Source organism: Lissotriton vulgaris, chromosome 8, assembly GCF_964263255.1.
Source record: "Lissotriton vulgaris chromosome 8, aLisVul1.2, whole genome shotgun sequence".
Classification (NCBI taxonomy): Eukaryota; Metazoa; Chordata; class Amphibia; order Caudata; family Salamandridae; genus Lissotriton; species Lissotriton vulgaris.
In genome coordinates, this window is record NC_141696.1 from 1,359,296,750 (window position 1) to 1,359,311,440 (window position 14,691).

Consider the following 14,691-nt stretch of genomic DNA (forward strand, 5'->3'; position numbering starts at 1 on the left):
GCGATTGTGCCAAGCAGGTTAGGGTTTTCTAAAATCCATAACTGTTCCTGCGTCTTCTTACTCCTTACATTAACAATAATTTGGTCTCTAATCATTTCATCTGCTAAATTACAAGAAATTACCAAACTTCTAAGAGCAGTAAGAAAATCATCGAAATTTTCTGAATCTCTTTGCGCTGTAGTATAAAATTTATACCTATTTAGGGCTATACTTGTGGTAGGTTTAAAACGAGTCTCCATTCGCATCAAAGCTTCATCAAACGTGCCCAAGTCACCACTGGCAGTAGGTAAAGTTCTAAACACTGCTTGCCTTTCTGAGCCCAAGCAGTGCAATAAAATATTCTTTTTCCGTAATGAACTCTTCTTTCCATCTAGACCATGGAATGGGTGGTTCACCTTTTGATTGGAGGAATTTACTGGGTGGATCAAACTGCATGTTAAATGTATAATGAACAACTAATAAGGTTATAATAAAATCAAAAAGGTAGAAATGTACTAATATAAGTAAAACAAAAGAACAGAAAGAAAGAAGAAAAAAACTAAGAATGCATTAAATAAGTAAGCATGGGGATGCAACAATATATATATATATAACTGTAGTCAATTTAAAATATAGTTACAGCTGTGCACATCGGTGGTGAGCCGCATTATGGAATGTATATCCTAATTCTTCCACTGATGTGCGCAGAGTTGAAATTGCAATAAAGTTGAAAACACCAAATAAAACGTTTAACAAATGTGACTGGAAACGTTTTAAAAGTGAATCCGATGTGTGAATCCGATGTTTCTCAATCTAAAATGGCCACCGACGTCAATTCGTCATCGCGCACGCAGCGTCAACGCGATGACATCATACGTTGTGTCCTTGTAGTGCGTGATCTTCTTGTAAGTTCTTAAGATGACGCGTAAACGCTTGCGAAATGCAGCGCGTCTTTTGAAACAGTTCAGCAATACAATAACACCAAGTTACAGGATAAATTGAAAAACAAGAATATCGGCAAAATCGATAGGCAAGATCAGGAATATTTCATCTACTTGCGTGTTCTTTTGCATGAAGACCTTCCGAAATTGCAACAATTCTAGTGTCTTTTTCTATGAAGACCTGTATAATGACTCCGATTATCCAAAACGATGGCAAACAACAAACCAAATAATCCTTACTGTAATCTTGATGATTTGTGAAGTTATCAGGTCCTTCTGAAGATAATAAATCCAAATTCAAAAGTAAAAATCACAAAAATGTATAAATCAAATCCAATGAATCCAAAATTGGGACCACTCCTGTGCTCCTGTATGTAGTAGGTACCTGTTGACCTCGTCGCCAATGTAAAAGTCCAATAAGTAAGATAAAATCTTTAGGAAAATATTCAATTTATTGCAAGAGAGCACAGTACATCCATTCAGGTTCAAATGCCGTTCAGGATCCTCAAACACATTCTAAACGATGTCACATAAACAGCAAGGCAAGTGCCACTAATCAAATGAATACACATTCTAACATTAAAAGGGCAATCCAAATAAAAGGGAAATACAAAATGTAACACTTTTTGCATGTACAAGTGACCACTCCTAAAATGAGGGAGGAAAGCAGACTGCGAGGAATATGCAGTAAAATAGTGCATTACTGAATGTAAGTAACTTGTTCTTCTGATGAATACTTCATCACCATCAGAATAGATTAAAAAGAGTCTCACAGAACCCGCTGGACCTTACTGCTGTAGGAAGCTGGCTCTGTAGATAATATACCAAAGTGAGGTATAGTGTGCACAGTGTCCAGTGGAACCCCAAAGATAGGCAGAGGTAAAAGTAGATAGCACCTTACTCTCTATTTGTGGTAGTGTGGTCGAGCAGTAAGGCTTTATCAGAGGGTAGTGGTAAGCATTTGTTGTACACAGTCAGCAAATGGTGGCGCTGCGGTACCCGCGCTAGCGGGTCCGGCGAGGTGTTTTAAACACCGGAGGGCAGGTGGGCATGCCTCCACTGTGACCTGGTCGCGCACGGGCTCCTGGGCTATGGAGTCCCGTGCGGTGTTGTTCTGGGTGGTGCTGGGCTCCTCCGGGAGCAGGATCTGTCTCCGTGCTGTGTTTCACTGGTGGCGCTGCGGGACCCGCGCCAGCAGGTCTGGCCAGGTGTTTTAAACACGGGAGGGCAGGTGCGCGTGCCTCCGCTGTGACCTGGTCGCGCATGGGCTCCTGGGCTATGGAGTCCCGCGCGGTGTTGTTGTGGGTGGTGCTGGGCTCCTCCGGGAGCAGGAACTGTCTCCGTGCGGTGTTTCACTGGTGGCGCTGCAGGACCGTCAGCAAATGATTTCACACACTCAAAGACTAAACTTCATACCAATTGCTTTTGTATAAAACTATTTTTTTAGTTATTTTATTTTCTAGAACCAAGTAAGCCAGGCGCAGGTAAGCAATAAATACTTTACAGTAGTAGTGCAGTTGGAAATAGTTTGATTTGCAATTGTATGTGCACTTTGATTTGATTACAGTAGTGTTACTGATAATGCAATGCTTTTCAGAAAACAGTACATATACTTTGTATAGGATTTTTAGCAGAATATCATATGTTACTTTTCAGTTAATACTTATCTTACACAGTGCAGTATACCTGGATACTGCAATGGAACATTTCCTGTAAACAGATCAGTAAAAGCGGTTTGGTCATTTAGTTACAGTTTTAAAGGATTTCTTAGATTTTCCAACTCCACACTTTTCATAGAAAAACAGTTACTGTTATCCTATGGAGGAAAATAGTGTTATCGGTTAACAGGTAAGTACTTTGATGTGGGAGTTGGTATTCTGGGTTTAGACTTAGGGGTCCCCCGGGGTCAAGGATGCACTCTTGTTACACCCTCAGTGGCACTAGGGTGGCCGGGTGCAGAGTGCTGAAGCGCAATGTTATCCAATGGGGGATAGGGGGACTCTGGTTGGTGGCTGCTGATGAGCAGGCCACAGGGTTGTGGGAGCAAAGCTCCTGGACTTAAGCTCAGGGCAAATGGGGGTTCAAGCCAGCACAAAAAGTGCACCCTCAGCGGCACTGGGGCGGCTGGGTGCAGAGTGCAGTTTGGTGTCGGGCGCCCTGTAGCTTTCAATGGGATTTCTCCGGTTTGCAAACACACTGCAGGCTTGGGATGAAGGTCCTCTGGGTGCGACAGCCACTTGGAGAGGTAATTTGGGATGCTGGGGGTTGGTTAGGCACCGTCGGTTGGGCCACCCAAGGCCGTTGGTAGTTGGGTGCAGGGGTGCCTTATAGGGGCTGATCTTCTTACTAGTTCCTGGTCGCAGTTTTTTGGGGGAACTTCTGGTTAGTGGCTGCAGGCATCGGCTGGAGGCTTGAGGCAATTCAGGGTTCACCGGACCTTGGGTCAAGATTGCCGGGGAGACCTCCTGATGGCGTTGGTCCACTCAAACTCTGTCCGTGGGCGTCTGGTGCAGACCCGTGGATCCTTGCGCAGCTGGAATCTCTTGATGACCAAATCCGGTGTTCACGGGAGACCATGTCTTTGGGATGGAAGGCAGGTCCTCTGGGTTTCTCGAAGTTGCTAGCTGCAGGACACACCGGGATTTCGCTGGAGCAGGTACGAAGTGGGGACAAGGCGGTAGGGCTGGGGCCAAGTCAGTGGGCGTCCTCCTCTTGTTAGCTTTGGCACAGCGATTCGGTCCTTCTTTTCTTCTTCTGGTTTCTGAGGAAGCAAGGTTCAGGGGTGCCCCTAAATACTAAATGAACAAAAGATGCATAATTTCCTACAGCTCCAGAAGTGGCTGACTGCGGTGAACCCACCTTTAACCATCAGTCATCGAGGTACAGAAATGTGTGCACTCATGACATGCAAAGATGGGCAGCAACCACTGCCATCACATTTGGGAACACCCAAAAGGCTGAGGTAAGGGTGAAGGCAAACTGAAAATGGTTTTCGCCTACGTTGAACAGCAGGTAACGCCTTTAGGTGTTTTAAAACACATGTCCTGCAAGCCAGCCTCCTTGGTCCATAGCAGAGAGGTTCTGCCCTAGTGTAAGCATTTTGAATTTGCATCGAAAGGACTGGACTGGCTGCTGCACAACTTGTTGGGAGGGCTGTCATTCGCTGTAAGCTAGCCCTCTGAAGTAACCTCTGAATTTCCTGCACTGGTGGGGAAATCATTTCTCAGGCATCAATAATCACAAGGATTGTACTGTGGTGCAAGGGTCTTTAAATCATTTTAGCACCGAATCAGCCTTTTTAATGAAGAGCCTGAGCCCATCAAAGGGCATATTCGTTAGGGATGCTCCCACATTACAAGAAAATCTGGTTGAACAAATTCACACATGAAGTCTTAGTACAGCACTGGTACCAATAGCCATGCCAATGTAGTCAGTAGAGTCCAGACCAGCCCGTAGTATGCATTTTAAAGCAGTCTGTCAAACATGTGTCATCTGGGCCAGTAAGGCCTTAAGGTGACCATGTCCCATAATGCATTTATTTATTTATGCAATTTATAGAGCGCGCAAACACCCGTGGGTGTCTCAGCGCAATGGAGTGTCTAGAGGACGACACCAGTGATGGATGTTTATTGGTCAAAAAGCCATGTCTTTAACAGCTTCATGAAGGAAAACAGATTGACATGCTTTGATGTGCGTGGGAAGGGTGTTCCATAGGTTGGGAGTGGCAACCATGAATCTTCTGTCCCCCCAGGGAGGGTATGTGTGTGAGAAAGTGCCCTCTTTCTTCCATGGTATGACCCCACTTTTTCCTGCGTGTCTTGGTGCAGGACAAAGTGAAGAGTCAACATGGCACACATCCCTGTGTACTATGCTCACAAACCACTGCCCTGGCATACATCAGTCACCCCTCTAGCGTGGTGCCCTATGCCAGTGATGAGGGTACAGGTAAAAAAGCTCTATGCCCCTACAGTGACCAGGTCCTGGAGAGTGACAGAATAGGGGGTGTACCCACACCAGGGAAGGGACCCATTGGTCCCTGCCCTTTACCTACCAGTAACGCCCCTAAATCTAGTATTTAAGGGGCACCCTGAACCTCGCTTCCTCAGATCCAGAAACGACAAGAAAAGAAGAGAAGGACCGAAGAGCCGTGTAGAGCTAACAAGAGGACAACGCCCACTGACTTGGCCCCAGCCCTACAGGCCTATCTCCCCTCGAACCTGCTTCTGCGAAATCCCGGTGTGTCCTGCAGCCAGCAACCTCAAAAACCCTGGAGTACCTGCCTGCCTTCACTTCAAAGACTGAATCGCCTGTGAACACAGGACTTGTTCAAGCAACAACCTCTGGCAGCAGCCAGGGACCGCAAATCCAGGCCACTCTGCACCGCCGAACCCTACCCGAGGTCGAGTGAAAAAACACCATGAGGTCACCCCAGTGATCCTGACCCGAGATCCGGTGACCCCTGACCTGCCTCAAGCCTCCAGCCGACGCATACAGTCTAAATCCAGAAGGCCCCCCCTAACTATGACCAGGAGCTGGTAAGAAGATCCGACCCTAAAAGGCACCCACTGCACCCGAAGCCCCACGGCCTTGTGTGCCCAAACCAACGGTGCCTAACCAACCCTTAACTTCCCAACTTACCTCTCCAAGTGGTGGTCGCACCTAGAAGTCCTTTGTCTCCCTGCCTGCAGTGCTTTTGCAAACCGGAGGTTCTCTGTAGAAAAAAAAACAGGGCGGTCAACGTCGAAACAGCACTCTGCACCCGGCAGTCCCCGTGCCGCTGAGGGTGCACCTTTTGTGCTACTTTGTTTCCTCATTTGCCCTGACCTTAACCCTAGGAGCTTTGCTCCCACAACCCAGTAGGCTGCTTGCCAGCAGCCACCAACCGAATGCCCTCTAGCCCCTATTGGTTAACATTGGGCCTCAACATTCTGCAGTCGGCCGCTCTAGTGCGGCAGAGGGTGCAACAAGAGTGCATCACTGACCCTGGGGGACCCCTGAGTCTAACCCCAGAACCTTAACTCCCACAGTCGATTACTTACCTGTGAACCGTTAACCTGTTTTCCTCCATAGGGTAACACTAACAATTTTCTTCCAAAAAGTTTTTAAGTGAATAGTTTTCAAATCTAAAAATATTCCTTAAAAAATCGCACAAATAAACAAAACGTGTTTACTCACCTGTTTGCAGGAAATGTCCCAGTGCTGAATCTAGGTATCCAGCACCGAGTTAGAAAAGTAGAGTAAAAAGTAACTTACCTGCAATTTACTGTAAAAGCCTATTCATTTCAATGTACTGCGCAAAAAAGATTCGAAGTGTGGAGTTTTGAAATCTAAAAATATTACATACAAATCGCACAAATAACCAAAAGTTTTTACTTACCTGTTTACAGGAAATGTCCCAGTGCTGAATTTAGGTATCCATTACTGAAAAGTATTTAATGCTTACCTGTGCCAGGCTTGCTTGGTTCTAAAAATAAAACAACAGTATATATATTGCTCTCATAGGGCAATATGATTACATCAAAGCAGCAAGACTTGATACTCCTTGCTTATAGAGGATCTTATGGGAAATGCATTGGGTTTTAAACTTTGAACGCCTCTCAACCAGATGCCAGTGGGGCTTGCCTAGGAGTTAAGAGGACAAACAGAATTTTTGGGAGGGAGGAAAGAAGACTGGTGGCAGCATTTTGGACAATCTGTAGTCAGTTCAAGACCGATCTTTTGGCACCCAGATGGAGACTGTTGCAATACTCGAGGCATGAGATGACAAGGTATTGAAAATCAATTGGCGACCTTGCAGTGGAAAGAATCCCATGATGGATTTAAGGCTGCTTAAGATGCCGTCTCAAAAGCCTGCTTAGGGGATCTTCCTCAGAACCCAAGGAATCAAGGGCATGGGGAAAAGCACAATGCAGCTGAAATGAAAATACCACCTCAATTGAAAAGCCTCCCCAAAGGTCTCTTCAATGGATACTGGAAGGTGCAGAGCTGCTGGCATTGAGCATTTTTGGAGGGGGTGAACAAATCCACCTATGGAGTGTCCCAGTGGAGGAAGATGTCCTTGACTACCTCCGGCAAAAGACACCACTGGTGATTGACAAGAAAAGACGTGCTCAGGCTGTTGGCTCTGACATTCAGAGCCCCGCTAGATGACTGGTGATGAGTAAGATTCCCTTGGCTATGTGACCACGACCAGTTTAAATCCTTCCAAGTAAAGGAGGAGAGACATTACTTTCCCTTCCTTGTTCATGTATCACATTGCTTTCGTATTGTCTATGAAGATTTGGACGGACTGACCTTGGATGGAGGAGATGGAGGCCTTGAGCACCTGCTGAATCACTCATAGTTCTAACAGGTCTAAATGAAGAACCTGTTGGAACAAATAGTATTATTTCTACACCAGGAACTTCTGATCTTCAGATTCTCCAGGTGAGCTCCTACCCTTAAGTGGAGGCATCCGTCACTGCAGTAGTCATGGTTGTGGGAGGAGTAAAGGCCATCCTGCATGCCAGATCTGAAAGAAACACGTTAGTGTTAGATTCCTTACCTTAGAATATCCCCAGGCGTCAGTCTGGATCCGGAAACTTTTGCGTAGCAGTACCCCTGCGCGTCGGTAGGCGTCGTCTGCAGGCGTCCCCTGCGGCTCCGCGTCCGTCGTCGGCGTCGTGCGCCGTGATGACGTCGCTGGAGTATATAGACGCCGCCTCCGCGCGCTGACGTCAGTTCTTCTTTTTTCCGCGCCAGTGGACGCAGCTCTGAAGAGCAGTACTCCGGTCTTTGACCAAGTTTTTCTATTGTTATTTCACTATTGTGCCTGTTAGGATGCCTGGGTTCAAGCACTGTGATGACTGTGAGCGCATGATGTCGGTCACGGATCATCACCGCCTCTGTCTCCGGTGTCTGGGCCCCGACCACGACGTGGACTCCTGCGTCGACTGCCGGGCCCTCACCAACAAGGCTAGGCGGGAGCGGTCCCGCAAGCTACAGGAGCTCCGGGTGTCGGCCCCACGTCGGGACCGGGAGCGGTCCCGGTCCGGCCGGAGGTCGAGAGAGCGTTCGAGGGAGCGGTCGCGGAGCCGCGCCGAGCGTTCCGGAAGTCGACACCACTCGTCGGGCTCATCAGGTAAGAAGCACAAGAAGTCGGGGCGTCGTCATCGTACCCCCGACTCCCCCCGACGCTCGCACGATGCGGCCGGGGGCTCGGGTGACCCCAACCCCGCGGCTCCGCGAGAGTCGCCGGCGCGGCCTGCCTCATACCCTCCGGTCCCTGGGCACGGCGCAACGCCTTAGGAGATCGAGGCGTTCCTCATGGCCATGAGGGCGCTCGGTTCTCCGACGGGGCCTACGGTGCCTTCGGGCCCAGTGCTACCGTCTGGGGCCCTGGCGGTTCGGGTGTCCCCGCCTCGGCGCCGCCGGGTGCTCCGGCCCCGGCGCTGCCGACGGCTCCGACCCCGGCGCCGCAAGGGCCTTCGGGATCGACGCCGGCTGGTCTTCCGGCCTCTCCGGCGCCGTTACCATCGGGGTTACCCCCGACGCCGTCCCCGCGCGGCGCCGGTTCTCCGGTGCCGGCTCCGGCCGGCGGCGGCGGGGCTCCGACGCCGGCTCCGGGCGGCGCCGTCCCCTTACCTTCCCCGACGCCGGACGCGGAGCCGGACCGGCGTCGCTTGACGCCGGGCCCGGCGCCGATGGGGCCCATAAACCCCGAGGAGCCGGTCTACATCGTTGACTCCGAATATGGAGAAGATGAAGAGTTCGGTGAAGGTTGGGAGGGGTCCGAGGACCCTCTGTCACGCGAGTGCCAGTATGACCCGGACTGGACAGGTGACTTGGGGGATGCCAGTGGTCTGGACGACTCTCCTAACCCTGGTTTGATCTCTCCTCCTTCCGTGGCATCGGTGGAGGGAGCTGCATATTCTGTGGTGCTGATGAGGGCTGCCAAGGCCTTGCACCTTGAGCTCCCCGTCGCGGCCGTGAGGCCTAACATCCTCACCGAGGTCTTCAAACCGCAGTCATGCCCACAGGAGCCACTGCTGCAGTTTAATGAAGCCTTGTCAGACGTTCTGTTGGGCACGTGGTCCAGGCCCGCTTCAGGTGCGCCTGTTGATCGGAACGTGGCCAGGCGCCACCGTCCTTGTCCGGACGACCCCAAGTTCCTGTCTACCCACCCCACTCCTGAGAGTCTGGTAATCCAGGCCTCGACCTCCCAGTCCGCATTCCCGTTGGCCCCGCCCGACCGGGAATCCAAGAGGTATGACCAGTTTGGCAAGAAGGTCTTCTCGTCCATTAGTTTGGGCCTGCGGTCTTGCAACACCGCTTGCCTCTTGGGCCGCTACACCCACTCTGTGTGGGATACGGTCGCGGAACTGCTGCCAGAATGCCCCATGGAGGTGCGGGCAAAACTCGGTCAGGCTGTGGCTGAGGGCCGAGATGCAGCGAAATATTCGATACGGTGTGGTCTTGATACGACCGACTCGCTGGGCAGAGCTATGTCAACGACGGTGGCGATTCGTCGCCACGCCTGGCTAAGATCCGCCAATTTTTCGGCAGATGTCCAGAATACATTGATGGACATGCCGTTCGATGGCTGTCACCTGTTCGGTGACAAGGCGGACCACGCGCTGGAACGCTTCAAGGACTCCAGGGTCACGGCCAAGTCCTTGGGTCTCTCGACCCAGCGTCAGCAACCGGGTTCGTTTCGTCCCTTTCGTGGCCAAGGAAGGGGCGCCCACACACGTGCCGCCAGCCACGCGCCGCAACAATCCTTTCAACGCGGTGGCGGCCGTGGAAACCGCCGTGGTGGCGGTCGGGGACAACGGCGGGGTCAGACCACACCTACCCCCGCAGCATCTGCCCCAAAATCCTCCTAGTCCGTGCTTTCGGCCCCATGTGACGCCAGTGGGTGGCAGGGTTCGCCATCACCACGCTCACTGGCGCACGATCACTTCGGACAGGTGGGTGCTGCAAATCGTCCGAAGGGGCTACTCCCTCCCCTTCGAGACCTCTCCTCCAGCCATGCCACCGCAGAACCACCGTGTGTCGGGGGACCACTTGACACTTCTGCAGGAGGAAGTTACGGCCCTCTTGGCAAAGGGGGCCATCGAGCGCGTTCCTGGGCCAGAAGTAGGGCGTGGTTGTTATTCCCACTACTTTCTGGTACCCAAGAAGGACAAGGGGGGCCTACGTCCTATCTTGGATCTAAGGAACGTCAACGGCCTCCTCCGGAAGGAGAAGTTCAAGATGTTAGCTCAGGTCTTGGCTGCTCTAGACCCACAAGACTGGATGGTAGCGTTGGACTTGCAGGACGCCTATTTTCACATCCCCGTCCTGCCGGCCCACCGGCGTTACCTGCGGTTCACGGTAGGCCTGGAGCACTTTCAGTTTATCGTGCTTCCCTTCGGCCTTACCAGCGCCCCACGGGTGTTCACAAAGGTGATGGCGGTGGTCGCAGCCCATCTGCGCAGGTTGGGGGTTTCAGTCTTCCCCTACCTAGACGACTGGTTGTTGAAGGCGGGCTCGCCCCAGACAGTCGTCCACCACCTTCAGATGACGGCAGACCTCTTGCACGGCCTGGGGTTCTCCATCAATGTGCCGAAATCACACCTGTGTCCCTCTCAAAAGCTCCTTTTCATCGGAGCGGTTTTGGACTCGGCGCTGTTTCGGGTTTATCCTCCGGAACGGCGGGTTCGGGATATTCAGGCTTTAATTCCCATCTTTCAGCCGCTATCCCGGGTTTCGGTCAGGTTGACGCTGCGGCTGCTGGGACTGATGGCTTCCTGCATCCTTCTGGTGCATCACGCCCGGTGGCGGATGCGGGCTCTGCAGTGGGACCTGAAGTTTCAGTGGGCCCAGCATCAGGGCAACTTGTCCGACCACGTCTTGATCTCGGAGGACACTGCGAGACAACTGCAGTGGTGGCTTACGGACCGCGATTGGGTCAGAGGCAGATCCCTCTCCCTTCCCCAACCGGAGCACGTTGTCGTGACGGACGCGTCCCTCCAGGGCTGGGGTGGCCACTTGGGAGAGGCAGAGATCAGAGGCATCTGGTCTCCGGCGGAGTCCCGGCTCCATATCAACCTGTTGGAGCTGCGGGCGATTCGTCTGGCACTGAAGGCATTCCTCCCCTTTGTCAACGGGAGTGTAGTGCAGGTGTTCACCGACAACACCACCGCCATGTGGTACTGCAACAAACAGGGCGGAGTGGGGTCGTGGACCCTTTGCCAGGAGGCTCTGCGCCTCTGGCAATGGCTGGAACGTCAGGGCGTGACTCTGACGGTTCAACACCTGGCAGGTTCCCTGAACGCCAGGGCGGACAAACTCAGCCGTCGGTGCTCGATGGATCACGAATGGCGTCTGAACTCGGACGTGGCGCGAGGCATCTTTCTGCAATGGGGAGAGCCTTGGTTAGATCTATTCGCCACCGAAGAGAACGCGCAATGTCATCAGTTCTGCGCGTTGGAGTTTCCAAGACGGCACTCGCACGGCGACGCCTTTCGGCGCGAGTGGAGTTGCGGTCTGTTATACGCCTTTCCGCCTATACCACTTCTGCCCAGAGTGCTGAAGAAGATCAGGCGCGACCGGGCCCAAGTTATCCTTGTGGCTCCGGACTGGGCTCGAAGATACTGGTATCCCGAGCTACTCAGCATGTCAGTCGGTCCCCCGATCCGCCTGCCCCTTCAGGAGGACCTTCTGTCGCAGCAGCAGGGGACGGTCCTCCACCCGAACCTGTCCAGTCTCCACCTCCATGCTTGGAGATTGAGCGGCGGCAGTTGAGGCCATTTGACTTGCCTCCTGAAGTCTGTGATGTTATTCTGGCAGCCAGGCGTCCCTCCACTAAGTCGGTATACGCCTGTCGGTGGAACAGATTTGTGGCATGGTGCACAGCAAAGGCTGTGGATCCTCTTTCTGCCCCTCTTTCGGAGGTTCTTCTGTTTCTTCTTTCTCTTGCCCAGCAGGGCTCTGCTCTGGGCACTATCAAGGGCTACCTTTCTGCCCTTTCAGCCTTTTTGAGACTTCCTGATCAGCCTTCTTTGTTCAAATCCCCGATTGGAACTCGATTCTTGAAGGGCATCACTCACATGTTTCCACCTGTTCCGTTTGTGATGCCCCAGTGGGATTTGAACCTGGTTCTGACCTTTCTGATGTGTGCTCCCTTTGAGCCCCTTCATTCTTGTCCTCTCCGTCTCCTGACTTTAAAGACGGCTTTCCTGGTTGCCATCACCTCTGCCAGGAGAGTAAGTGAGCTCCAGGCTCTTTCTGTCCAACCTCCTTTCCTGTCCATTCATCCTGACAAGGTGGTTCTGAGGACTAGACCTTCTTTCCTGCCCAAGGTTGTTTCGGCCTTTCAAATTGGGCAGTCCATCACCCTCCCTTCCTTCTTCCCGCCTCCGCATCCTTCAAAGGATGAAGAGCGGCTCCATCGTCTGGACCCAAAACGTGCGCTTTCATTTTACATGGATCGCACACGCCAGTTCCGGGTGGATGACCAACTGTTTGTTGGCTACGTGGGTGCGAAGAAGGGACGGGCGGTCTGTAAACGGACCATCTCTCGATGGGTCGTTCTCTGCATCAAAGCGTGCTACTCTTTGGCTCGGAAGGAGCCTCCTGTTGGGCTGAGGGCCCATTCCACTCGGGCCACGGCGGCTACCACTGCCCTGGGCCGGGGAGTCCCCTTGCAGGACATTTGCCAAGCGGCTACGTGGGCCTCGCTGAACACCTTTGCGAGGCACTACTGCCTGGACAGTCAAGTCCGGAGGGATGGCTTCTTTGGCCGTTCTGTCCTCCAGGACTTTCTGGTGTAATATTGTATTGGTTCGCAGACCCACCACCGGGGTTGGTATTGCTGGGGTATGTATTCTAAGGTAAGGAATCTAACACTAACGTGTTTCTTTCAGATGAACAAGTTACTTACCTTCGGTAACGATATATCTGTAAGAAACATTAGTTAGTGTTAGATTCCTTATCGAACCCACCCATCCTCCCCGTTCTGCGAACTGATACCTAGGGTTAAGGACATCCCTTTCAGGGCCCTAGTTTTACATGGCACCAGTGTTGGTCCTCTCATGGCTCTGCGTCTCCTGGCGCGGAAAAGCTGTGTACAAAGAACTGACATCAGCGCGCGGAGGCGGCGTCTATATACTCCAGCGACGTCATCACGGCGCACGACGCCGACGACGGACGCGGAGCCGCAGGGGACGCCTGCAGACGACGCCTACCGACGCGCAGGGGTACTGCTACGCAAAAGTTTCCGGATCCAGACTGACGCCTGGGGATATTCTAAGGTAAGGAATCTAACACTAACTAATGTTTCTTACAGATATATCGTTACCGAAGGTAAGTAACTTGTTCGTTAGCATCATTCTGCCACCAAACCACTTCTGTAGCAGTGTTAGGGGAGTTTACAATGGAGTCCAACAGGTTCCCTCCGTACAGTAGCCACTGCCTGTGGAGTCATCACTGTAGGGCCCCCATGTGCCAACCTACCTGTGTGACTAGAAGAATGCAAAAGGCCAGTAGACCTAGAGACATCAGGACCTTCAGGACTGAAACTTGCACAACTTTTTGAAAGAACAGGGCCCTTTACTTTATGTCAACAATCCTTTGAGGTGGAGGAACTACACAGAGAAGAGTGATGTCCAGTACTGACACTATGAAAGTGAGATCCGGACTCATTGATCGAAAATCTCAGGTCAACAGAAGTGGACCTGTCAACTGCAGATGGTCTGTGACCACCTCTGGCGACCCGGCTTTGAACAGCCAGTTGTCCAGGTACAGGAATATTAGGATTCTAAGCTTCTGAGGCCGCCACAATTGCCATCACCCAAGTCAAAATTCGAGGTGCAAATTTCAAACCAAACTGGAATACAGCAAACTGGTAGCGCATAGAACCCACTACAAAATGAAAATACTTATGATGCAACTGTAGGATGGGAATGTGGAAGTGCGGATCCTGCAGTTCGAGCGACAACCTCCAGTGTCCAACGCCAATAAAACTTGAGCTGTGGGCAGCATCCTTAAGTTTTCATTTTTGAAGAAGAGATTCAACTCCCTGAGATCCAAGATCAGACACAGACCTCTGTCATTCTTGGGCACAACGAAGTAACAGTGGTAACATCCTTGGCCCGTTTCCTGCTTATATTCATGGATGACTATGAATAGACGCGTATTCTGAACACCAACAACCCATATAGTGAGTGCATAGAGCTGTGGCACCGCTATATAGACGATGTTTTGATCCTGCGGAAAGGAGATGAGGAAAGCCCTCCATACATGGTTCAACGCACGGTCTAGCGACATTCAATTATCCCTGGAATTTGACAGACCGTCCATACATTTCCTGGATATCACCATACTGGCAGAACAAGAAAAACTGTACACTAGCCTATACAGGAAAGAGCACGAACGCAATACCTTGCTCAGGTACTCTAGTCACCACCCCGCAACCTCAGGGATAACCTCCCCTTCGGGCAATTCTTGAGGCTGCGGAGGAACTGTTCTAAAAAGGAGGATTATTTCTTGGAATCAGCGGGCCTACTGACACGCCTAAAAGAGAGGGGATACCCCAATAGACTTCTCAAAAAGTCTCGTAAACGTGTGTGGTTTAACCACAGAGTTTTTACTGACAATACGTCAAAAATCAACAGACGAAAAGGACCGCATTGTATGTGTCACAACATTCTCCACTAAAAGTAATGCCATTAAGAAAATAATCAATCAACACTTGCATCTGGTGGCAGATGAAGTTGGGGGTGCACCTCCCCCCTTACACGTATTCAGA